At 39.6% G+C, this 24713-nt stretch overlaps 1 protein-coding gene across 14 annotated transcripts in view; it reads left to right on the top strand.

Annotated features, from left to right (window-relative positions):
* Positions 1-24713, top strand: part of Rims1 (regulating synaptic membrane exocytosis 1) — a 492321-nt gene that overhangs the window by 457409 nt on the left and 10199 nt on the right. Inside the window, exon 1 of one of the 14 annotated variants that reach the window (XM_059243931.1) lies at positions 3216-3352. The exons of the other annotated variants lie outside the window; for them this stretch is intronic. The gene's annotated coding sequence lies outside the window, so the exon portion shown is untranslated. Of the gene's footprint in view, positions 1-3215; positions 3353-24713 lie in introns of those variants that run through there. 14 annotated transcript variants of the gene reach the window in all.

Genomic DNA, 24713 nt, shown 5'->3' on the forward strand with positions numbered 1-24713 from the left:
CGACCCTGCATAAGCCCCAGGTTTCAAACAGCCAACTCATGCAATGAGCACAGGACCCGGTCCCACTGCCTGGATGCCTCCCAAACAGATCAAGCCAATCAACTGTCTCACCCATTCAGAGGGCCTGATCCAGTTTGGGGCCCCTCAGCCATTGGTTCATCGTTCATGTGTTTCCATTCATTTGGCTGTTTGTCCCTATGCTTTATCCAACCTTGGTCTCAACAATTCTCGCTCATATAAACCCTCCTCATTCTCGCTAATTGGACTCCCGGAGCTCCACCCGGGGTCTAGCCCATGGATCTCTGCATCCAGATCCCTCAGTCATTGGATGGGGTTTCTAGCATGACAATTAGGGTGTTTGGCCATCCCATCACCAGTGTAGGTCAGTTCGGGCTGTCTCTCAACCATTACGAGCAGTCTATTGTGGGAGTATCTTTATGGATTTCTGTGGGCAAAATAGGACAACTTAATAGTCATAGTTTATTTATTTATTTTTTTGCCATCTGTATCTAAATACCGCAGCTATTCCCTATGCCCAAGTGGAGACTGTTATTCCTTACATAAGAACTAAGGAGCTATATTGCATCCCATCTTTGTCTATATCATTACTTAAAAGGCAGTAAGCAACATCAGCTTTCATAGTATTTGTGTTCTGTAATAGATCATATTCTCCCTCTCAGTAATCACATTTATTGCTTATTTCAAGTTCCCTCTGCTTAAAGTTTACTTATGTAGTAATTTACCTTTGCTTTCAGTGAAGACACTCACTGTCTTCATCTAAAACCTTCTCTAATTTAGCTACTCCTTTAATGTATATGTGTATATATTATGAGTCAGAATCCTTATTTCTAAGAAAATGCAGAGAATTTACATTGCAGTATTATTGGTACTGTAATCTAAAAAATGTCACTTTACTAGACCACAAATGTAATAGCTGCCGGCATTTTAGAGGTCACAGCCTTAGTTCAGATTAAGTTGGGTTTGATGGTAACAACAGCACTTGGAGTACAGAGACAGGTAGATTCCCTGGAGCTCCCTGGCCAGTCTGTCTAGATAAAATAGAACTCCAGGTTCAGTGAGAGACACTGTCTCAAAAACCAATATGGAGAGCAATAGAGAAAGACACATGACCTCTAGATTCCACACATGCTTGGATGCACATGTGCACATGCATGTACACACACAAACACACTGCCCCTGTTATACTGTTATAAACTAATTCATGGTCTCGATTAGATTATGGCATTTTATTCATTATAAAATGATAGTCAATTTGCTAATAAAAACATGTTCCTGCTCTTCCTCAATATTGACTCAACTATAGCATATCTATTTTTTGCAAAGAAGAATAAAGAGCTTCTCTTTGATGACAATGTTGATTGGGTTCCCCAAAAAGAAAACCTCAAAGATTTGTAGTGGTTTATTCAAGGCACATTCCAGGCAAGTGTAGGTATGATCATGAGGCAGTGAGGTGGGAAAGCAAGGCAATGTTTAGTATGCACTTTACAGATAACCTCAGAGGGCAGTTGGAGCTTGATCACGTTCTTTCAAGTCCCCTGGTTGAGCAGAAAGCGGTTGCTGCTGAGAGCAGGGAACCTGCTACATTCCTCCAGTGGCTGCATTTGTCATGGGCTCAGATCTGCTTGTGCAGTCATTGAATTTCCAGCACCTCGGAAGATAGAAGTATGGATGCTGCTGACTCCATTAGCTGTGAGGAGCCCTCAGTTAAATCTCATAGGTCCCTACAAAACAACATTGTTTAAAACAGGAGAGTAGGCACCAAGGAGGTTGGCCGTGACCCCAGTAGTGTCTGCCGATAACCTTGGAGTCAAGTCTTTTACCTAGAGTCCTATGGTTTGGGTTCAGCACAAAGAAACCAGAAGGTGGGGGAAGTCAAGGCAAAAGAGCTCTCGGGGGAAACAAGACAATCTGGTCTCCTCTCCTAGGCCCTCTTTCCCTTCCCTCCTTTCTCCTCTCCTCTCCCCTTCAATGTTGTTTATACCTCATCTTTGTTCATATGCCTCGTATCTAAGGTAGCAATCGGCAGAGGTTTTGAGTTACCTAGACTTCCGTCCCTTGCCATATCAGTTGTAATTAAAATTCCAAAATACCACTTGTAACTAGGTTGAGACAATTTTAATGGGTTGTTCAATTATCCTTCATCTAGTACTATCCTGGAAGAAAGAATAGGAAACTGCCAAACATTCTGGACCCAATCTCTTCAATTCTTCTGTGCCATTATGGAGTAGGGGGAGCCACGGGAGCAGGGGCCTCTGTTACAGGAAAATGTCCATTGCTGCTTTTCTCAACCTCACAAGAGCTTCCAGAGTCTACATAGGATTTAAGCAACTAGCCTAAGAATCTGCTTTTATTTGGAGGCGATTCGTTTTAACTAGTGGTTGGTAATTTTGTCACTTTGAAGTCCTAAACTTCTTGAGCCTCCGTAGCCACACTTGGAAACCACAGCAGAATATGAATGTTCTGATGGGAGTCCTCGGAAACGTGTCTGAAGCTCAGGGAGCAAAAGGCAGGTATGTGAAAGTGCCTGAGAGAAGCTGGGTTCCTGCCTCTCCCCTACTGCTTACTTCCTGGCAGAGGACTTGGATATGAAAGGGCATGAGAAAAGCAGCCAGAGTCTAGGAGTGTTTAATAAGTACATCCTAAAAGTGATGCTTTTGACAATTTAACTCAGAATAAGTTAAATGTGTTTTGTAAGCATCAAGTGGATTTGATGCACAAAAAAAGGGCAAAAAAAAAAATTGATAAGGCCCGTGTGAAAACCTTTCAGACAGGTTTATACTAGAAATTACATGTTAGTTCTGAGTTGTGCCTCACTGCCTCTTATGTAGCCAGAGGCACTTAAGATATTTAGTAAAGCAGACAACGTACCTCAAATTCATTTTATTTATTTGTATCTTCATTGCATGGGTTGTTTAAGATGTGACCACAGAACGGTTTTCAGTTCCTAGCTGTGTAGCAGTTTTCACATTCATGTTGATAACAGAGCAGATCGCCCAATGATTTTGCACTTCATGGTCTTATTCCATAATCAGCTGTAGGGAAAAAAAAAAAGCACTCTTGATAGAAGCAATTTGATCCTGCTGGGTTTCTGAGTGAGAAACGGGGAGGGAGCAGGAGGGGGGAAGAGGGAGGAGAGAGAGAGAGAGAGAGAGAGAGAGAGAGAGAGAGAGAGAGAGAGAGAGAGAGAGAGAGAGAGTTCACTGAGAGGTCTGATAAATATCCACCCAGCGACAGAAGGAGTCATTCAAGCCAGATCAACACTTCTTTGGTGCTTGCTTTTCCCCTGGGAAGGACTTACTGCTGATACTTAATTTGATTCAAGAGAAACAAGGTAAGTCAGCGTTCTTGTTTGCATTTACTAAATCCTAAGAAGAATGTGTGGGTTAATTTGTAACTTTTCCTAAAGCTTAAACTAGAAGACAAAACCTTGTATTTTCCTAAATCCTTCAGTGATACAGAACTGTTTTCAAGATCACCAGTAACTGAATGAAAAGAGAGAAAAAAATAGTATGTTATGCCCTGGCTGAAGTACTTTCAGAGGGATGTTGTAATGGCCAATCTACTTGGACAACCATACTTCTCAAACGTGATTAACTTTAAAGCTAGACTCACTGGATTTTTAAAGCTGAAGTTCAGAGGTGCTTACACTCATTGCTACCAAATACTCTTGGACTATCCCAAAGTTTCAGTGTTCTTTAAAGCTGCTTCATTCCTGTTTCAAATTGTCAGCTCTCTTACATGTCACAGAGCCTGTTTACACACAAGTGAATGTCACTGCTTGGTATGGGCATTTCTTTTGGAAATTAAGAAGTACATTTGACTTTGCATTTTGAAATAATAACTCACGTTTTCCTAGCTGGAGTCCAAAATGCCCTTTGTTTTTGTTATGCTCAGGCGAAGACCAGGGAAGTGTAACTTGTTAGATCACAGGAAAACAAGCTTATGAATAGTTTGATGGAATCTCGCAAGTGGATTTAAGGGAGGTTATTGTCGGGGGTGAGAGGGGGAGAACAGAGGATAGGGGTGAGTGAAACCAGAGAGTACTATGCACATGTATGAGACTGTCCAGGATTAAATTTAATAAGAATTTGTTTCTTTTGGCCTTGAGATAATGTACACGAAGATGTATGCTCTGATAACTTTATCCTGATTCTTTTCTGCTTGTTCATGTGCTGATGTCACAGTGGGAATGAAATTGAACGTGTCTTGGTGTCATCACTAGCACTTGTGAGAACACTCTTAAAAGGACAGTTTCACATCTGTGTATTCAAAAACGGTGCTCTTCCCTAACAGCTAATCTGCATGGCAACATCAACCTTCACCAGCAGCTCCCTTCATGGCTTCTAAGACTGCTTTAAAATCAGACTCTAATGGAAGATAGTTCACCTCTTTAGGGGTTTATAACGTATTAAAGAAGAGCCTTCTCTGTGTAGCATCTATTTTTGTTTATACTTTTGATGCTCTGACTAATACTTGTATGGAATTAATTCACAATTTTTAGCTCAACATTTAACACCCACCTTCAGGAGCAGGGATTATGCATGGAATGAAAGCATAAATACACTTAGGATGGCTGTAATACATTTGGGATTTATTTGTTCCCTCTCCTAATTCCCGATGCAGTTCCAGTCATCTGTCTTGAAAGGAATCCTAGCATCTGTTTAGTTTTACACCATCATTGCCCTTAGCCAACCCGGCGAAATGCCTCTTGCTTCTTATCTGAGCTTCCTTACAAGTGGCGAGAGATTGTTTTTCCATCTCAGTAACTAGGTTCTTCTTTTTCTCCCTCACAGTTTAAAATTGGAGTAAGAGCAACAGTACAGAATCAGTGTTGTCTGCATTTTTTTTAAACTTAATTGAAAGTTAATGGATTTTTTTGGCTTCTCTGAGGAAATTACAAAGGCAATGTTCTGTGTTGTCATAACTGAAATCTAGTCAGTAACGATCTTAGTTGGGGTTTCTATTGATGTGATGAAACACCATGACTAAAAGCAACTTGGGGAGGAAAGGGTTTATTCGGCTTATGCTTCCACATCACTGTTCATCTCTGCAGGAAGTCAGGGTAGGTACTAAACAGCACGGGAACCTGGAGGCAGGAGCTGATGCAGAGGCCATGGATGGGTGCTGTTTATTGGCTTCCTCCGTCTACTCTCTTCTAGAACTGAGCACCACCAACCCAGGGGTGGCACCACCCACAATGGACCGAGCCCTCCCCCCCATCAATCACCCCAACAGGCTTGCCTACAGCCTGGTCTTGAGGAAATGCTTTCTCAATGAATATTTTCTCCTATCAGATGACTATAGCTTGTGTCAAGTTGACATAAAACTATTCAGCACAATTAACCCCTTGTCAGCTTGATACACAAAAACATCATTGTTAAGCCCCAACCTTTCCTTTCTTATTCATCTCCAAGATCATACATTAATATCAGCATCATAATATAAAACATCTTCAAATTGAAAAAAGTCCTACAAATCTTACAAAGTAACTCACCTAATAGACATTTGCTGTGGAACATTTTCAACAAACCATTGTGATCATTAGTGCTAAGGAGGAGATAAAGGGAGGTGTGTGTATTCAGATAAAGATTTAGAGATAGGTTAAGGGTGTGTTATGTATGTATCATTATTGTCAAGTTTCCATAAATCAGACCAGAGCCAATTACCAATTTGTTAATTGGGGAATAATGAATATAGTCATTTAGAAAGCATCATCCATAGAGATTAGGCTTATCAGAGAAAGTTCAATGGAGAGCTCATTGGGAGTCTTAAAGACATTCGAGAGAAATGATAAGAAAGTCATCATCCCAGGTGGGTTAGATGGTATAGGAGAAGCTGTGGCAGAGGAAATGCAATAAATGGATGAAGAAGAGCTGGGATGTTACCACTGCATTCAGCAGACATTTCTTTTAGTGGTTAAGTAAAGGTAAACATGACAGAGTGGATGTGGACTAAGCACAGGTGTCCTGCAGATAAAGTACATGAGAAAGCTGAAGGAAGCAGAGCAATGTTACAAAGGCCTTCTCTGTGAAAGTGATCTGCCACAGTTGTACAAAGCCACCTGAAACAGCAAGACCTCAGAACATGGACACTAAGAAGAAAGAGCTAGGGGCTGAAATAGTTAAGAACCCCAATCATGTTTTGATAGTGATCATGAGAGCCATGTCCTAATGGATATAGGAAATTTCTAGAAGGGTCTATGAAGTGACCTTGAGGGTCAGCCACAAAAGCAGAATCTGTAGATGTATGTAAACAGGTTAATATCATAAGCAGTTGGATTTCAGAAGCTGTAAAAAGCTACAACAAGCCATGAAAGATGTATAAGATAGAGTTCTGAGGCACCAGATGAATTTGCAGTCCTGGGTAGAATGTCTGATTCCCCAAGGAAACTTCAACTTCACTCTGAAGGATGGACATCAGACCCATCTATGTTACCAAAAATGAGTGCATTTCTTTATAAGGTTCACAGATTATTGTCTCAAGTCTTAGCTACAAAATGATCTTCAAAACACCTATGTTTGGTTACATAACCAGGGAATGAGGAAGCTGGAGAAATGTCTCAGTGGTTAAGATTGCTTTCTGCTCTTGCAGAGGACTGGAGTTTGGTTCTCAACACTCAAGTTAGGCATCTTACAATGCCTGTACCTTCAGCTCCAGAGGATCTGAGTCTCCTAGCCTCCCCAGGCACCTGAACTCACATGTACATAGCCACACACAGGTAGACACATACATATGCATAATTAGATATAATAAAAATAAATATTTTTTTAAGTAACTGGGAATTGTAGACTAACCATGGTGAGACATTATAAACCACAAAGTGCTGTGAAGTTTAAGGTGCTCTTAGGGATTTTTCTAGATGAAATTAGAGAAATCTATTAGATATGAGGAACAAAAACCTGAGACATTATGGAGACAAGAGCGCAACCGTGAGAGCTATTCACTGAGAAATGTGTCAAATAGCCAATAAAGACTCTCATTGACAACTGTAGAACCTCTGCAATAGAGGGGATTTAGCAGAGAAAGCATTCTTTATGAGTAGGTAAAAGGAGAATTAATTAAAAACCAAGAGGCAGAAGGTCAGATATCTAAGAAAAGAACCACAACACAATATAGACCTAGCGGTCCCTCTCTTTGCCATGATTCCTCACTGGCTCTCTGAGATTTCAAATTATTGCTGTGGTTCCCCTGCTTTTCTCCTGATTTGGCAATGTTGCTGCCAGATTACCAAACAGAATTTTTACTGAAAATACAGTATTAGTTTTATCTTTTTAAAAAAAGGATTATTTTTATTAATTGTAAAATTTTACTAATATTTTAATAAAAATAAATACCCCATTCCTCCTTTAACTAGCTGTTCTCAACCTGTGAGTTGTGACCCCCTTGGGGGAAGAATGACCCTTTTGTAGTGGTCACCTAAGACCATCAGAAAACACAGATATTTGCGTTAATGTTGATAACAGTAGCAAAATTACAGCCAAGAAGTAGCAATGAAAATAACTTTATGGTTGGAGGTCACCACAATATGAGGAAATGTATTAAAGGGTCACAGCATTAAGAAGGTTAAGAACCACTGTTCTAACTCTTCCTATGTGCCATCACTCCATGCTCTCTCATGTCTTCCCCACTCCTTTTCAAATGGATGCTTTTTTTTTGTCTGATTACCAGATATCTATCCATCTATATCTATCTATCTATCTATCTATCTATCTATCTATCTATCTATAGATAGATAGATAGATATATAGATATATATATATAGATATATATATATATATAGAGAGAGAGAGAGAGAGAGCGAGAGCTGAGTTAAGTGTGGCTTGGGCATATATAATTTCAAGGATGACCTCTTAGCATTGGATAAGCAATTAGGGGGTTCATCCCACCCTGGAGAGACAATTTCTCCCTCTCTCAGTAGTCAGTAGTTGTCTGTAGTTTTTTTTTCTAGGGGTGGACCCCATGAGACTCCCCACTTCAGCATTAGCATGTCTATTGATCTTGTCATTATTTAGGCAATGATAGTGTTGAGTTTCATGAACATAGCTTCCCTGTGTTGCCTAGAGGACAACATCTCACACTTCCTGATTCTCTGGCTTTTTTTAGTTGTTTCTTATATATTTAATATTTTAGTATAATTACATTATTTCTTCCTTCCCTTTCCTCCCTCCAAACATACTCATATACCTCTCCTTGCTGTCTTTCAAATGCCACGGCCCATTTTTTCCATTAATTGTTGTTACATGCATATAGGTGTGTGTAAATGCATATATATTCCCAAAGACAACCTGCCCAGTCTGTATAACGTTACTTTTATGCATGTTTTCTGGGCTGACCACTTGGTAACTGGAAAACCAATTGGTGTGCATTTCCTTAAGGAAGCCTGCCTGTGTCTTTTGCTCTCACCATTCTTTAGTTGGCTGTAGTTCTTTGTGTAGGGTTGAGGTCTCAGGGCTTTTCCCCAGTCAGTCCACTTTAGCATGTCTTCTGCTATTGGCCTTGTTCAGTTCATATTTTGGTACTCATATTGAGGAGATTTATGTGTGCAGCTTCTGACATTATTAGGAGACACAATCTCATAGCAAACTCCCTGACCCTCGGACCCTTACAGTCTTTCCTCCCCCTCTTCTGCAGCGTTCCCTGAGTCTTGGGTTCAGGTGTTACTTTGCAAATATTTCTGACATGGCTGGGCTCTGTAAGATCCATTGATTTCTGCATGGCAACCAGTTATGGTTTTCTCTAATGGTCTCCGTTTGCTACAAAGAAAATCTTCTTTGAATAGCGTTGAGCACTGCCGTTATCTGTAAGCATACAGATGAGTTTTAGAAAGCAGTTAGTCATTATGCTGGTCTAGTCCTGTGGTGGTAGTAGGTTCTTTTCTAACTCCATGTCCTCACTAGGTTCAAGTTACTGGTTAGATTTCTAGTACCAGACATGATTTCCCTCGTTTTGAGAAAGGCTGATGTCCAATTAGACAACTGTAGTTTACCACCAAGTTAGGAGTATCACTATTGCACCTTTAGGAAATTCTTTCTATGCTGGTCTTTATTATAGTTCATAGGACTATATAGGACTAATCACTGCATCCTTCCCTTGTTAGCTTACTAGTTCTTTGTGGTATAGTACTACACCAAAATATGCTTTCTACTATAGTACTGTGAAAGCTAGACATCAGGAGGAAGGCTTTCCAGCTAGATCCTGCTCAAATGTTCTGAGTCCTGTGTCCTGAGTATGCCCTGTCTTCAGCAATAGGGATGTACCTTCAGCGTCTGAGACACAACCAAAGCCAATAGCAATAGCCTGTATTGTTTTGGGAGTCATTTAGAATGTCCTGACCAACAATAGGGATAGAAGTTTCTCTTGCCTGGTACTGGGATTTCTGTTAGATAGTCTATGGATCTTGCGGGGAACATTGACAGTCCCAGTGGAATAACCTTGTTTAAGATATATATAGTTTTAGATATTATAAAATAATTCAATTCCCTGATGCTTTATCACACATCCTTAGTACCTTTTCTCATTTCTTTTTCATCAAGTATGTGAGAGAGAGCTACATGTGAGTGCATTGCCTATGAAGGCCACAAGAGGGTATTGGAGCCTTCACGCACATGTGCAAAAGCACCACAGGCATTCCGACATATGTGCACACACACACACACACACACACACACACACACACACACAGGAGCAAGGAACAGATAACAGATCTTTCACCCTCTGCTAGAACAGTACATGCTCTTACCCCATAAACCATCTCCAGCCCGTATGGTAGTAGTTTTCACTGTGAACTTGGACAGTACAGTTCAAAGATGATAGATAAGATGACTCTAGATGGCAAGTACTTAAAGACGGAGCAAACGACAAAAACAGGAGCCAGGACAGGATGACTTAACTAGAAAGGTCTCCATGCACTGTCATTCAACAGTCTTGCCTATCCTTCACCATCCTCATCTGTCTGGCAATTTTTTGTTTGAATTTTACTTTCAAGAAATCGAGCAAGCATCTCCATGAAAAGTTCCTTAGCCCCAGCAGAAATGCCGATGTGGCCCTTTGTCCACTAAAGATTATTTTGTCCTACTGAAATAGAAATTATTACCTGGTTTCCTCCAATTGTGACCATCGGCTCCTCTAAGTTTCAAATCTGTAAGGCTTGTACTAACCATGTATGTGCTTGTTTGTGTGCGTGTGTGCGTGCATGCATGTGTGCACCTGAGTGTGTACAGATGAAACAAAACTATGAGCATTTATACATGTGTATGAGAAAATGAAAAACATGTAAAAGGTTGCCACATATATGAATATTTCTTCCCTGCCGGGCGGTGGTGGTGCACGCCTTTAATCCCAGCACTCGGGAGGCAGAGGCAGGCGGATCTTTGTGAGTTCGAGGCCAGCCTGGTCTACAGAGCGAGATCCAGGAAAGGAGCAAAGCTATACAGAGAAACCCTGTCTCGAAAAACCAAAAAAAAAAAAAAAAAAGTAATGAATATTTCTTCCCTGGGGCAATAGAGAGCTGGGAGGAGTCAAGAATCAAGGGAAGTCCATTGGAGGAAAAGATACATGCGCGCGTGCGCGCACGCGCGCGCACACACACACACACACACACACACACACGTCATAAAAAGAGAAATTTGGGGCTTTCTGGAGTTTAAACGGTAAAAGTAAATACAATGAGGTGGAGAAGAAAAGAATGTGAGTGTGTGAGAGGAATGCTGGGATGGAGGAGGGTGAATGTCATTCTGATAGGATGCTTGCAGAAGGGCAAATGCCATTCTAATACAGATGTCCGGGGGAGGATTTATTTGGAAAGGAGGCAGGGTGTCATAAACAGTCTGTCCAGGATTATAAAAAGACAATGGGTATCAGAGAAAACTTTTCCTGGAAAAATGTTTGTTTGTTTTTGTTTACTTTTTAAAAACTGTCAACTTTGATCTAAAGCATTCTAAATTACTTGTAAGATTAAAACTTTTCTTTCTTGCCGGGCGGTGATAGTGCATGCCTTTAATCCCAGCACTCAGGAGGCAGAGGCAGGCAGATCTCTGTGAGTTCAAGGCCAGCCTGGTCTACAAAGAGAGTTCCAGAAAAGGCACCAAAACTACATAGAGAAACCCTGTCTTTAAAAAAAAAAAAAAAAAAAAAGCTTTCTTTTCTTGTGCCCTTCCTTTCTCTCTTCCCCTCCCTCCCTCCTTCCTTGTCTCTGTCATCTATGTAATCTGAAGAGTCTGTGTGAGTGTCCGTGAAAAACAGTTTACTGTGTCTTTCAACTGTGCACCCTGTCTTGGCTGCATGCAGTCCTTTACAAGTACTAGTAAGTCAAAGTGTGTCCCAGACGAAAGCTCGTGAGTCACTCCTCTGAAGACTTTTCTCTTGAAATATTTATATTATCCTGTGGGAAACCGTGTTATGCAAATTCTAAACTATGAAAATCTAAAGCTCAGTGTCTTTCCCTCCAGTAAGTGGCTGTTAGGAGAACTTGATCAAGAGTGGAAGCATCATCCAGAATTGAATTTTACAACTTCATGTTTGTCTCACTGTATGTTTATAAATTGGTAGTTTTATACCCTCTAAGAATTGAGTAACATCTCCCCTAGAATACCAGAAAGCTGGGAGGAATCTAGGATCAGGTGAAGCACAGAGGAGAAAAACATAAATTTACCTACTGGTGTTATGCACATTCTGAACCCCTGGATGGTTTTCAGGGGGCAGTCAGAGGCACAAAGCAGGATACCACCCACCAGTGTGAAGACCAGTGGGTCCTTTAGAAGCAGCCTGGCCAGAGCCCAGTAAACTGCAAAGCAAATAGTCTAACTTAAAACTACTGGATTTGAGTTTTCATTCTGCCATACACTTTGTGACGGTGACAAAATCATCTAACATCTGTCATACTCAATTTCTTTATCATTCAGTGGAAATAATTTTGCAAATAGCAATGTTCTGTATAAACATAATAATTTTTGTGATGGGCAGTGTACCCAGGATGTAGTCTAGAATAGCTTGAGCTCACGAATTGCATGCACATGTAAGAATAAGGTAGCAATTGGAATAGCTGTTTCAAAACAAGCAGATAAACATGTCCAGGCTCAGGATTATAAGTCCCCTGGCTCTAGAAGCCTGCTGAAAATTACTACATCGGAGCTCCCGTCTCTGGACATGCTGTACATGTGGGCTGGTGATCATTCCTTCCCACATCAATACTGTGTTGCAGTGTCCTTGGGAAGCAAAATCAAGAACAGTGCTTCTTTCTACAGTTCTCTGTTTCCATGGTGTTTAACTTTTACAAAATTAGCTGCAATCTTTTATCAGAATCATTTCACATATTCCCAAGACAGTTATGTTCATTGGTATTTTCCAGTGCGTGTGTGTGTGTGTGTGTGTGTGTGTGTGTGTGTGTGTGTGTGTGTGTCTGTGTGTCTGTGTCTGTGTGTCTGTGTCTGTGTTTAATCTAGCAAATAGTAAATAGTGATTTCAAATCCAGGAGGAAACACTTTTTTGGTTTTGTTTATTTGTTTGTTTTCAGATTGATTTTGACCTAGGCCACTTATTTTCATTTGAACAAATGTAAACTCACTTTTAAAGAACTGCTTTTTATCAGCATACCTAGAATCATCTTACCTATGCAGAACTTTTCTTTTCTTTTGTAGTGTTTTAAGGGCAATTTCAAGAGCATACTTGCGGCTCACTTTTCCGATTTCTAGTTTCTAAGGAGAACAGTGGAGCCTAGAGCAGCTTCACTTGATGGCAGTGTTTTACAGTGACCAGCCTCCTTTTCATTGTGGGGACACTATACAGGGCTGTATGAGGTAGTACTTCTTTTTCCTTGAAGCTTCGAGATGCTGAAGTCCCTGGCTATTAGCTTTATCCTGATAAAGTGTGAGCAGATGGAGTGTGACAATATGTGATTACCATGAAATAAGCATAGGGAGAACCCGGACAACTGTTTTCATTGAGTGTGGACTAGCCTGTGGTCGGAAGGGTCAGCCACTGCTTTTCACTGTGGTAGTCAGGATCGCTGAGACCAGAGGCTTAGGAGTTGCCACCCACCACTTTGTCTTGGTTTCTTTAAGCAAAATGTCTACATGTGGACACCCTTTGTTTTTCAAGTTTTAGGGCTGTTTTTGATCTAGCCTAAATTAGTGTAACCCACTTATCCACTATCATTTCAAGGTTTTTAGCTCAATGTTAATCTTCAAAGTACATTATTAATACTGCATCAATCGTAAAATGCATCAAGAAAAATCATTTAATACGCTTGTAAATTTTCTTCTCTCCCAATGACAAGGTCTCATGCTTGATTTTAGCTCGTCTGATAGTGTCTTTCTTCTAAGAACAGCTATCAACTCCAGTCCTAACTAAGTTGATTCGTTCCCACTTGTTTAAGTGCAGCTAAACCAGATTACATGTCTGTGTGGTTCACAGAGCACATCTCTAATCCATCCAACTGTTAGAACTCTCTTTGCATACAATGAAGTTAAGATAATGTCTTCAGAGTAGGAAGTAGAATCTGGAATGCAGAGAGACAGAAAGTAACGGACTCTCTAAGGATGTCAAATTAGCAACAACAATGTGTCCAGTTACTTTCCTATCCTTATTTTGTTGGCATTTTCAGTCTATTAATGCTTATATGTTTGCTTGGAAATACCCATTGTAGTCCCATAGAATCAATAAACACAGTTCATGGCTCAGTTCAGTTAATTGCCTAGCATGTAAGAACTCCTGTTCTGGTGAGAGGGGACTATCAAACCACCATGTTTTCCTTTCACTTTTTAGGCATTGCATATTCCAACTTATTACCTCGATCTCAAAAGATGAAGGTAGCAGTATGTAAACACATGGTATTATTTAATATTTAAAATTGATGTTATTAACATTAACCTTATTATCTATTTAACTTTTAATCCTGTATGATAACAGTATTCACCACCAAATATTTTCATCTTATTTCCTGAATTTTCTTTCTGTCTAGAGATATGCAACTGTATATTTTGCTTTTTAATGCCTATTTTTACCATAGTCAGTGAAGAAGCAGTTTCCAGTAGTTTCTTGAATCTCCTAGGAAACAAAATTGAGGACAAATCAAAATTTTATATATAAATTATATCATTCCTGGTCATAGTCAGTCACTCTTCCTGACTGACACACAGCCTACCTTCCTGGTCAGAAAGGGATGATTTATTACAGATGCTTCCTCATTTGAGGTGGGGGTCTAATCTCAATGTTGTCTTGAAATTGAGTATCCAGACTGTTTTACTGTAAGAGGGCTCATCAGACAGAATCACCCTAAGTTGACAGTGTGTACGCATGTGTGTGTGTTTGTGTGTGTAGTATATGTGCAGGTATTACATGTGTGTAGTATATGTGCAGGTATTGCCTTTGTGTAGTATATGTGCTGGTATTGCATGTGTGTGTGTGTGTGTGTGTGTGTGTGTGTGTGTGTGTGTGTGCCAGTCTAGGTGAGGCCACAGGGCAGTAACAGGTCTCATTCCACAGGAACCACCTCATTTGTTTCTTTGAAGCAAGGTCTCTCACTGAAACATGAATCTGGCAATAAGGCTAAATTCACTGGCTGTGGAGCTTCAGGGATCTTCCTGCCTCTGTTTTCCCAGCACTAGGGGTACAAGCTGTGGCCACCCAGCCAGGCTTTTTGGGTGGGCACTAGAGAATCAACCTCAAGTCTTCTTCATGTTTTCACAACAGTTATTTCCATGACTGAGCAACTTCTCCACCCCATCTAGGGACACTATTACTTCATGTATCTTGTGACAGGTACTCATTCTTTTTACATATCTCCTAAATTCACCAGTTTAACTCTCAGTGTACTTGATCCCTTCCCCTCATTTCAAACTCTCAATTACCTTCCTGATCACTCAGAAAATAGCTTAATATTAATCTTCATTCCTCAAGAACAAAATTGTCAAATGAGTGATGGAAATTAAATTAATAAACTGGTGGCAACCTGTATTATTGATAATTTTAAATCCATATGATCCCCCAATTGTGATGTAGCCAATGATAGTGAAACATGCCCACCTGATAACGTTTTTGGAGTGGTTAGCCACTTTCCACAGTTGTATTTGTTGCTTCTCCCTTCATCCACCATCTCACAGATGGTGTGCAGGTGAATGACTCCATGACTGGAAAGGATATAATTCATGTCTAAAATGATTGGCTTGCCTCGGTGTTCCGAAAGTGGGGTGTGGGGCAAAGTTTGGGTATAGCAAGGTAGGTGGTCTGAATATGAGTTGATTGGGATTTTTGTAGAACTTAACCATCTTGCTTACTGGACATTTGTTAATGAGCATGTTATAGTTTCTGCTGAACTCAAAGTATTAGGTCTGCCAGTGAAATCCCCAATACCCTTGTTAATAAAGTAGGAATTAGATTGTTTTCAAACATTAGCAAGATTAAAAATGTCTCTCTCAGTACGTGCACTTCTTACCTCTTAATTTTGTGAACACAAGAGAAATTAAATGTTTTTTTTTAAATGCGTCTGAATTTACTCCCTCTAAAAACTTGGGAGTTAAGAAAATACTATAATATCAAATTTTTTAGTTTTGAAAGGATTGGCCCTACTACCCCAGTTTAATTGTAATCTTTAATTAAGTCAATTCTTGATAAAATGCACCAATCTTCCATTAAAAGTTTTTAGGGAAATAATTAGGTGAAAATCGTGAACTAGTCTTTACACTGTGTATCTGTACATCAATTTTTATTCACGGAAGTGTTAGTTGAATTAGACCATACCTCTCTCTGCTGTACTTCATAGCTTGCCCCCCCATGCCCATTATGAGGAATGGTCCACCCAAATCTATGTGCTTTGTTGCTCCAGGGGTAGCAGCGTGAAGGTCATCCCATGAGAGACAGAAATGAAGATTGGGCCTTCAGAGATATGCATGGCCAATAGAGCTGGTGACCTTTGTACATCTCCTCATTTCTGCATAAGTTCCAAAGTGTTCTAAATTGGAGGAAAAGCTCCAAAAGACCCTAGAAATTGCAATACATAGGACTCTTTTTTCTTTTTTTAACTTACTTTTAATTTATTCTTTATGTCTTTCACACCATGCATCTCCATCCCATTCAGTTCCCATCCTTTTGTATCTACCCTTTTCCCCTTGCAACCTCCCCCCCAAAATAAAATAAAATAAAATTTAAGAGAAAAAATGAAGGAAATAATCTCATCATAGAAGTTATAATGTGACACAGTGAGTCACACAGGAAACCATTTTATCCATCTATATTTTCTTACAAGTGTTCATTGTGAAGAGTCATTGGTCTGGTTCGAGGCCTCTGGTTTCTGCTACACTATTGATACTGGTCACTCACTGGGACTCCTCTTGGTTATCCTGCTGTTGCCCTATGTTGTGGAAATCCTGTAGCTTTGGTTCTGCAAGACTAGTCCCTTCAAGTGCTCCAGCATTTCACAGATGGAGTGAATGTTAGAGCGGGACCTTAAGCAATAAATAAAAGCCCACACACTGCCAAACGTCAGAACTCATTTAGTTTTCTAACAAACATTCTTGTTCACAACATCTTTTTCATAAGACCCATTAGCTATCCTCTTCCGTGTCCTAAGATTGGCATCGTCACATTGCGAGATGTGTTCCAGCCTTTTCTGGGTACATTTGAACTTCAGAGTAAAGCATACTGGTGGTATGACTTCTCCTTGGAAGGGCAGACCGCAGAAGGATACCTGGAGTTGGCCTAGACATGAGCTCAGAACCATTTCAACAGGAATCTCTAGGCTCCTTGGGATCTAGAGGATAATTCTTACTTAAGAAGGAGAGAGAATCTGGGTAGACACGTTTTCATTGCTGCTCTTGTTTTGTGGGGTAGAGGTGGCTGCCTGTCATGTAAAGAGATGAGTACAGAACAGGCCCTTTAAAATATGGGAGGAGTGGTACCCCAGGCAGCAGAGGTTAAATGTACTTTATAGTGACGTGTGTGTGTGTGTGTGTGTGTGTGTGTGTGTGTGTGTGTGTGTGTGTGATGAGACAGGATTTCATTGTTTAGTCTGGAGTAGACTCAAACTTGTGATCCTTCTGCCTAAAGCTTCCTGAGTAATGTTGGCTGCAAGCTTACCCCACAAAACACAGCTTCATACGTGACTGGAATGTAGTACATTCTTATTAACTGTCTCGACTAAACCATCTGTGGTTTGATCTTCATGAAGTCCTGTTTACATGTATGTACCGTGCATATACTACTGTATCCATCAAGCTTCTTAGAAAATCATAGCCAACACTGATGGGAAAAATGTGTACAACTGAAAGCATTGTAAGAAAGTCACAAATTGCTCTTTACAGGAATTTTGTCTCTAGAAGCTCGTCCATCATATATCCTTCTATCCTCATAGCATTAAACATTATCAAGTTGAGAGTACATATTCGTCTTTCAGTAATTATCTTCCCAAGTATTTACCCCCTTCTTTCCACACAGACACCTGAACTCCAGTCAGCTTCTCCTCTTTGGAGTGGGGAAAGAAGCACTTCTAGATTCTGCTAATGATTTAAGCTACTTTGAGTCCTCCCCCAAAAAAACAAATAAACAAACAAACTAACTTGTAGCTACCCCTAGTAACCCAATCATGTGATCTCTTGGACTTCTGTTCATGGTGGACTGTAACTTGTAAGGTGAAATACACTCTTTGCTCCCCAAGTTAATTTTGGCCATGGTCTTTATCATGGGCATAGAAATCAAAACTAAGACCCTTGTACACTATTCACAATAGATAAATGAGTTAATCACTTCCCCTTCTGTGGGTTAGAAAAGTGAGGCATAGAGAGGCTAAGCTAGTGACCTACAGACAGAATGAGTAATGAAGGAGCTGATTCCAAAGTTTCCCACTTCCAGTTCATCCTTTACTTAGAATGTCAGACGGTGTTGAAATTGGATAGAAATAAAATTCCCCTACATAGTAATTCATTGAGAATAAATGATCTTATAATATGAAGTAGACAATAAAACATTCACTTCTTTCTGTATTTCAGCCTGGAATATTGTTTCACTTTATAGCTAGGGTAGTGAATAGAGAGGAGGTAAGACCCATGTATATTTCCAAGAAATTTAGCTGCATCTGAAGTATCAGCTTAGTCCAAAGAATAGCAAAGACACTGAACTAAATGGGATAGGTTTATATAATCTTGACAGCAATATTTTTCAACATCAAGAGTTAATACACTATTTAGACATGCCCACATTAACAATACTTGCAAGCCACATTTAATCAAGGCAAGCTGAAAAGCAAGTCTATCTCAGCACCAGGTGATGGACTTCATCCTCAGACGGAGGAGGTGATTACTTATCCCCATGTTTTTAAGTTGAATTTAAATAATCACACTTGCAAATAAACTGAGAACTTTAGAATGTGAAAGTCATGATCCATTCTTCAGGCGCCTTTATTGTTAGAATACAGACTGAAACTTGTGCTCCAGCATCTGAGTAAGAGCAGATGATGGCAGCATTGGTTTTTCTGGAGCCCTGAAAATAGTGGTCCTCTCCTGCTTCTTCCAGGTATAGTGCTTCTTCAAGAGTACCAGAGCACCTCCCCTTCCCTCCCCTCCCCCCTTTCCTCTCCTTTCCTCTTCCTTCTTCTCTCCTCCCCTCTCCTCCCTTCCTCCATCCTTTCCCCCCACCTGGTATGCTCTGATCTAATCTTGTAATTATGCTATATTGGATTATGTCTATCCTAAAGGACGTGCTTTTTTTTTTTTTTTTCAAATATAGTCACATTGGAAGGTACTTGTGGGTAAGTCCTCAAGTTTTGCACTTTGGGGGAGACACAGTTCACACTGTGACATGAGCCTTGGAAAGAGAGAGGCTGTGAAATCAGTCAGTTCACATGAGGGTGTTTAGCATTTGAATCTTCTCTCTGATTTGGCTTTATCCAGAACACTATGTGGTATAGGGGTGTGTGTGTGTGTGTGTGTGTGTGTATGTGTGTGTGTTACACTCTTAAATACTGTTGAGCAGGGTCTTCTAGTTTAACAGGCAGGTTGAGTAACACACATTAAAGGCTATCTGGAACTCTTGTTTACAACTCAACAGGTAGGCAAGGGGAAGAGCCGTGAGGCACTTCACTGAAAAGATACATTGACTAAAGATGTAACAGACAAGGCATGGCCCTTTGCAGAAATGCCTGTTGTTTAGGAGAGAAGAGCTGTTAGAGATCAGCAAGTTGAAGCATGGAAGCATCCGTGTTTCACAGAAGCAGATCCCATTCTCAAGTTTCCTCTGCACAGAATTAAAACGCAGTACAGAGAGCAAAGGAAAGTGTTCATTTCTCAGGGTTATGGGAGCAGAGTTAAGAGGTTAAGTGCATCACCATAAAGTATTTGAAGTATTCTTTGAAGGAAAATATTGTCCAAGGGGCTTATTCCCTCTGTCTTGCAAGACTATCTGAAATAATTTTATTTGGATCTGCTTTACTGCTGTATTGACTTCATTATATATCCCTGTGGAAAATGGGTAGGTAAAAGAAAAATAGTAGACTTTGTAGTGTGTTGAAATGATCTGGAGAGTAAGTAGGCAAATGGGAATACTGAAAAAGTCAGAGAAAGTCAATTTTCCAAAATAAGCCTCAGAACTATGAAATTTTTACAAGTAATGCTTATCTGCCTGAGGATAGAATGTAGCTTTAAATAAGCCTTGGCACAACTCAAAAGGAATATTTTTGTTATTTGTTTAAATACTAAAGAATATTGTGGCACTTTTCAGGCAGACCAGCTAATAAAAGTCTCTACTTGGCTAGCAGGGCAAGGGAAACATCTGCCATCAACAGCTGCTGGATATTCTGTTCCTAGCTCTCCAGTTCTCCCCCTTGCCCTGGCCCTCTCTCCCCAAGTCTCCCTCCTCATTCTCTCCCTTTCCCCTCCTTCTCTTGTTTCCTCCCTTTCTTCTTCTACTTCTCCCCCTTCTCTATTTCCTCTCTCCCTTTGTCTTCTTCCCCTTCTCTCTCCTCTTCCCTGTTTCTTCTTTTGTCTGAGTTACTTCATGTGGATTATCACATTTCGTACTTAAAATAACTATGTGAATGCCCAGGCAATGGCTCTGTTGATAAAGTAGGCTTGCCTTACAAACTTAAGGGCCTGATTTGACCCTTACCACCAATGTAAAAGGGAGTCATGGTGGTCCATGCCTGATGCCCAACTCTGGGAGGTGAGGAATGGATATAGGATCTGGGAGGCCTGATGGCCAACCAGTCTAGCCAAAAGGGAGAGCTCCAGATTCAGTGAACAACTCTCAAACTCTAAGGTAGAGAAAAACAGAAGAAGATACCCAGTAACTTCTGGCCTCCATATGCAGGCACACACTAAATTAACATTTAGTTAGCATGAAATAAATGGTTTTGTTATGATACAATTATACATGTACTTCATTCATAGTCAAGCCCCACTACCGTGTGTAATTCCCTTTCCACTGACCCTCTTCATTCCCCCAAATAGTGTCCTTCTACTTTCATATCACATATATGTGTATATTACATGAATACACATGCTTTTCATTTTAAAAAGTTTTAAAATCAAGTCCACACATGAAGTAAAACATATGTTGTTTGTATTTCTAGGAATCTGGCTTATTTTCTTCTCCTTTATTATACATAAGAAAAGCGAAACAGAAAAGAGCTTGTGAAGGTCTGGAGACATAGCTCAGTGGTGAAGAATACTGTCTGTTTTTCCAAATTACTTGAGTTTGATTCCTAGTCCCCGCACGGCAGCTCACAAGTGTGTGTAACTTCAGTTCCAAGGGAAATTATCCTTTTTCTGGCCTCCACAGACCCTGGGCACACAGGTGGTACACATAATACATGCAGGGAAACTCTCATACATAAAAACTAATAAAACACATTACAAATTAAGTAAAGAGAGCTTATGAGCTGCCTGCAGGAACCCCTGCATGTATATGGGGAAACTGGTGCTATTCAGTGCTATTGTTATGGTAGTATTACTATCACATTATGTAGACTACAAAGTGCAAAGTTACGTGTGGACCATAGTGATTTTGAAAAGGTGAAGACATGACGTGTGACAAACAGAACTTATGCTAATAGCATGTGACCGTGCCCTGTCCCACGAGAAAGCAGTCTATGGGATCCCTCATTTGCTTTGTGTTCTGCTTTCACATCTCACATCTTCCTTCACTGTTAAGCTAAACTCTGGTCTTTCAGGAATAACATCGTCAAATTCGTTATATTTGACCCTTAAACATAAAGCTCATTTGTTCTAGATCATAGACGTAACACCCCCTCTCCATTCACTAGCCACACAGTTTAAATAGAACTCCTTAACCTGTTATACTTACATACTTAATGGGAGAGATCCCTGCTGTAATGTAATTACTTCTTGACACACATTATTCTAAGTTTTGCGTTTTTGTACTTTCCCCCCCTAATATGAAAAGATCCTCCCATCAGCCTGCTTACCTAGCTTGACTTTCTTCTAGAACAATTAATAGGCTAGAGGTTACCTTGAGCTTCAATCCGTTTACTCTTTCTGTTTTTCCTCTGTTACTATTGTTTGTTTGGTTTCATTGTTTTAGAAAGGATGTCACATTGTCCAGGGCTGACCTTGAACTTATTGGATAGCCAAGGATAAAGTCCTGATTTTCCTGCCTCCACCTCCAGAGCGTCAAGATTAATGCACAGGCTACTGTGTCTGAACTACTCTTTTTACTTTGTTTATTTTTGAGATTGTAATTTAACTACAATATGCCATTCTTCTATTTTCTCCCTCCAAACCCTTCCATATACTGCCCCCCAATAGTTCTTTCTTGGGTGATTACATTTAGCAATATAGACTTGAACTTCATCTATGTGTTACTGGATCTTATCCTTCTTTCTGTCTGCATTTCTCTAGCCTCAACCTTTTCCTTATGGTTATCACTCATACGTAAGTGTTGATGTGCTCTACCTGTCCTGTTGTATTGTCACACCAGAGTGATACTTGTCATGTTATAGCTTGTTGATGTTTAAAGAGGACATGATGAAGGAATTAGTGAGTTGCCAAGTGTTCATATACCATGTCTCCGAATATGCAAAGAGAGTTCATATGCAAATATGACATCTTTTGTAGAGTCCTTTGAGACTGCTTTCCAACAGCATGAATAAAATGTTCCTTACATTTTTTATTTATTACTTTATTTTTCATTTTCCATGAGTTTATGATTTATATAAAAATGCACTGTTTTCTAATCTTCATAATTGTAAAATACTTAAAGCAGGACTTTCAAATAAAATCGTGCCATAATTAGAAAGCTGATTGCATGTCTTTATAAGGTGAATAATTCCTCATTAGATGTTAATAGTGACAAATGATAGTGATATTCTGAGCTAACAACATTTCCTAATGTTTCTTGTATCTAATGGATTATACTGATATAAAAATACAATATGTGGATATTGTAAGTACAGATGATTGTAATACATTTATGCCTGTGTAGATTGGGATTTTAACAGTTTCACGGACAAATCTGTAAGTACCTAAATGAACATATACACAAAAAATCTGTGGCAAAACCATTTTTCTGTATGCTAAGCAGGTAAGGCCAGACTTGATGCTTTCTAAACTATAGTATGATGGAGTGATCGAAGTATTGAGATTCCAAAAGCTGGGTTTCTAGCCATACCTTTGCTGCTAATTCAAGTGATTTGAAAAAGTTGTTGTTACTTCTAGAATGTATGCCCTGTTAAGGCAAGGCTTTCTTGCTGGGCTTGTGACTAAATCACCAGCATCCAGGAGAGACTGGTCCCAGAATAAATACTGAACAGTCAGTGCATGGATTACCTTTCTGCTTATTTATAACCTCCATAAACATAATACAGTAATCCCTCCTGCTCTTATATTCTAAATTAACGTTAAGTTCTTATGAATTTGAACAAGGCAGATTCAAAGCTGAAATTGTTTATTTAGCGTCTACCCAAGTGTTTTTCTAAGGCTCTTTCCAATGGCGTTCTTTTCATTGACATTTGTTAATATAAATGAGTCACTGGTTGGTGTCAGTTCTTTGGCTGGCTTCCATAAAAAAAAAAAAAAGCTTGAAAATTATAAAAGCATTATTCAAGTTTACAGGATTGGGTAAATATAAAAGTTTAATAACTTACCTCTCAAATGTAATATTTTTTTTCTTTTTCCAGAGTTTGTAGCATGTACAACCTGGAAACTAGTGAGTTTAAAACCATTCTAGAAATATCCTATAGTTATATTCCGCTTTTAGAAAAATTGGTACCTCAGTTTAAAATTGGAACAAATTAGAGTTGTAATACGGCTCATCAATTAGGAATTCACACTCCTCTTCTAGAAGACCCAAGTTGAGCTCCCAATGCCTGTATCCTCACAACTGTCTCTAAATCCAGTTCCGGAGAATCGAACACCTTCCTCTGACCTCCATGAGTACTGCACTTGGGTGACACATATACTCAAACACATACATGCATAAAACATTTGTACGTGAAAGTAAATCAATTAACGGTTGTTCATTTCTAAAGCTTTTTCTTTACATTCTACAAACAAATATGTAACAAATGCTGAATATTTAAACCTGTGTTTATATAGTTTAACCTGTGTTTAGGTGATGAAAAAAAAAAAAAGCTCAGGTATGGGAAGTCAACAACTTGGTCACCTGGATAGCCAGACCCCCATAGAGTCCTGAGGTCTGTGGCAACAGAGTCTCTGGGCCAGAGTCAACACCATCATCCAGAAAGCTAAAGAGAAACTCAAGGACCTGTGAGCTACTGTAAGAACAACCATCTCTTCACCACCAGCCCCCATGTGCTCAGGCTCTCCAATGCTGTGTCCAGGACACCGTACAATATGGAAAGCCACTGCGACTCCACGCCATCACTATCTGTGTTCTTACTCTGTTCAGTGTTTATTTCATAGCACCTATTGCCAGCGATGATATATCTTTGTTGTTGTTGTCTTCTCTTGTACAATGTACAAAGTACAATGTAATCTTGATGGTAGCAGAACATTTATTTATTTTAATATGTCTCTAACACCTCGAATGGAGTATGACCATAAGAAATTCTTTGTAAGCAATTACTGTTTGAAGGATGAATGGAGGGATGAAAAATCACACTAACTCAAGATTCCCACTACTAACTCTCTTAACAGTTTTTCCTCCAGCTCCCAATAGAGTCTTACCATTTACAGTCTTCCCTGGGGCACTATTTCAGTAAAAACTGGAACTCTACCCTGGCCCTATTGCCTCACAAGCCTTTGGCAAAAAATCATCATAATTCCACTTTTCTTGATACTTTGATAATACAGACCAAACATCATTCATCTAAAGTGCCTGGGTATAGAAGTGGTTCAGTGAACCTGAATTTTATATATATATATATATATATATATATATATATGTGTGTGTGTGTGTGTGTGTGTGTGTGTGTGTGTGTGTGTGTGTATATGTATATGACACACTGTGGTCTTTACAAATATATAATTAGATGTTAGGGGTGGGACTCAAATCTAAACATGAAATTTATTCATGTTTCATATACATTCTACCCATAGCCTGGAAACTTTAATATAATACTTTAAACAATTTTTAAGAAGTTCAAACATGCATACAGTATATATTGATCACATTTGCCCCATACCTCTCCCCGTATCTCACTCCCACCCCTTTCCAAATTCATATTTTCTCTCTATTTTTTTATAGCCCACTGACTCTTCTTTGTGCTGTTCATATGCTCACAGTGTGGG

The sequence above is a fragment of the Peromyscus eremicus genome, chromosome 16_21 (assembly GCF_949786415.1).
Source record: "Peromyscus eremicus chromosome 16_21, PerEre_H2_v1, whole genome shotgun sequence".
NCBI lineage: Eukaryota > Metazoa > Chordata > Mammalia > Rodentia > Cricetidae > Peromyscus > Peromyscus eremicus.